The 2,706-nt window shown below is 39.9% G+C and overlaps 1 protein-coding gene across 2 annotated transcripts in view; it reads left to right on the top strand.

The window, feature by feature from the left end:
- The window catches only part of TRIM24 (tripartite motif containing 24), a 115,320-nt gene that overhangs the window by 59,639 nt on the left and 52,975 nt on the right, over positions 1 to 2,706 (top strand). The window lies entirely within an intron of this gene.

Raw genomic sequence — 2,706 nt, 5'->3', positions numbered from 1 at the left:
CCCCCCCCCCCCCCCCCCCCCCACGTGACTTGGATCAATTCCCTCGGGCTTTTTGAACATCTGTACCTAACCTAAATGGTTACAGACTTTTGTCTAAACTTTCCATGTCAGCTGCATTGAGGAAGTTCTTTAATAGTAATACTTGGCAGAGCTCTCAAAAAATTGTGGGAGCTAATTGTTTAATTTACTTCAATAAGCCACAGCAGGGAAAACATCAATAGGCTCCTGTTGTGGTCCTCTGGAGTTCTGCTATTGAAGAAGTGTATCACTAGTAGCTAATGTGCTTTATCAAAATTAGGTGTCTTTAAATCTTTAATTTGTTATTTAAAAAAAAAAGTTATTTAAAAGACTTGAAGGGACTGTGTTACACACAGACATCAGTAGAAATCTTAGAAAATACTAATGGGAAGGTTATTTTTTTTGCTTTAGAATTCATGTTACTGCTATCGTTTTAATTTGTTAGTTTGAACTTGGCTAAGTCGCCCTGCACTATTTTTTTTTTTTTTTTTACTCTTCAGCCTCATGCAGCTCTCACACACGCGATTTATCCACCCTTTCTCCAGTACTTCATGGCCAAAGGATGGTGCTCAAACTTACTGCTTATCTTGGAAACTAAACTAAGAGCTTCTGTTTTTAGGATACTTAATTATTTTTTTAAGATACAGGGAGAGTCGAAAGCGGACAGCTGGGCTCACAGTGAGATCATAAAAATAATGTGTATAACTGCTATTGATTGCCTCTAGTTCTGCCTTCTCTACTGTTTTCTCTCAATTTTTTTGTTACATAATGGTTTCAGATTAGTAGCTGAGCCCCAGTTTGCCTCTTTACCATGAAATAAATTATCACACAACCTGGGTACATCTGTATGGTTCTGTATGAATACAAATGTAGCAACCTGTGCTTCAGGGGAGGAGGTTGTAGCTGGAATATAATATGCTATGGATGATCTTGTATGCCTGAGACCCTTTCACATGAGCTTTATTGTGGACTATTAGGACACAGTAAATTAATTAATTCTGCTGCAATACTATCTTGCAGTGACTTCTGTCTGATGTTGTTTGTGCCTTGATAACTCTGCCATAGTACTGTTGGGAATGGTACTGTCCTATGGCTGAGTAATTTACTCTGCTGAACTACATATGTAGACAGTGATGGGGGCAAGCTGGGGCACAAGGGTGCTAAAGTGCGGGGGCTGCCTGCTGCCTAGCCCCACACTTTAGCACCCTCATGCCCCAGTCAGCCCCGACATCGCTACCCGGAGCCCAGGGCTGACCCCCTGGACCTCCTGCCTACCTGGGGCTGGTCCACCCCAGCTCAAACTGCTGCGGTCCCAGACACGCATGTAAATGCTATGTCTGGGAGAAGTTTTCTTTGGTGCAAACTGTGCCTGAGTTTTTCAATTCACCTTAATGGCACGTGTGATGCACCCCTTGTAAAATATAAAATGTCTGATTCTTCAAAGATGCTAAACAAATGCAGCACCCACTGTAGTCTTTTTTTTCTGTGCTGCTGATGCTTAAACACTAGAAATTGGAATGAAACTTTTCACTCGTTTAGAACAGCTAAATGAACGGCTGTTGGATAGTGACTTCTGGCCCTTCAAGTGATTGTGTATATATGGCCATTTAAGTTGTGTGTGTTTGGATGTTCTGGAGCAATGCTTTTCACTGAGGACATAAAAAGTTGCAGAGCAACCAACAAATCTTCAATTCCTTCTCACTCTCCTGGCTGAGAGAATGGAGGTCGCTGGTAATGTCCACTTGCTGATTGTGACAGGACTTGTTTTATTTTGTATTTTCTTTTTAATTAGTTTTAGTGTAGCTATAGTAACCTATTGCTAAACTGGGTTTTAGAATTCTATTATTTTCCCTTTGTAAGGCAATTTAGTCTGCTATTGGGATTCATGTCTGTGGGTTTGGGTTGTTGGTTGTATCCGTGTTAGTCTAAGGACATAGGTAGACAAGGTTCTTTTGGTAAATCCAATATATTTTATTAGACCAACTAAATAGTTGGATAAAAGTTCTTTGCAACCTTTTGGGCACAAGCTCTCTTCATCAGGCATAGGGAGACTCTGCTAGTATTATGTGTTCTTCAAGGTAGAAAAGCTTTTCAAAAAGTCCCAAGAGAAAGAAGAAGTTATTCCCCCAACTCATTAAGAAAAATAGCGTTTAAAGATTAAATTTTGGTCCATCTGTTGCCTGAGCAGAGGGATCTTTCTTCTTAGTTCCTCCAGTGATTGTGGGAAGGGTTCTGTTCAACTATCTGCTACATTTGGTGTTACAGCTGTTGTCACCATCACACTTTTTATTGGTACTTTCAGAGCTTGTGAGCTTAATGCCAACCTGCTTGATCCCAGCACTCTCAACACAAGGGTTATTGGTGTCATAACTGATGCCCATTATGTCTTTTCACTTGATTTCTTGACCGTTAAACTTGAAACACACTGGTTCATGTTTAATACTAGCTTACACAGTACCAGAGGGGTTTACTGTTTCATTTGGAATCTTCTTTGGTATCTTCAGAGCCAATTTTGGGTAGGCCAAAGATTATTTCAGAGGGTTTCCTTATTGAAAGGGTACTGGCAGATGTTACATTTATGGTGTGATTAATGTGTTAAATTGCAACATGCCATACATTTGACAAATTTATGACATAATAAAATAGCAAACCAGCTACAAAGATGTTCTACATTACCACATTTATCTG

The sequence above is a fragment of the Alligator sinensis genome, unplaced genomic scaffold (assembly GCF_000455745.1).
Source record: "Alligator sinensis unplaced genomic scaffold, ASM45574v1 scaffold74_2, whole genome shotgun sequence".
NCBI classification, from domain to species: domain Eukaryota; kingdom Metazoa; phylum Chordata; order Crocodylia; family Alligatoridae; genus Alligator; species Alligator sinensis.
Note: the sequence above shows the minus strand (reverse complement) of the source record. Positions and strands in the feature narration are given on the sequence as shown.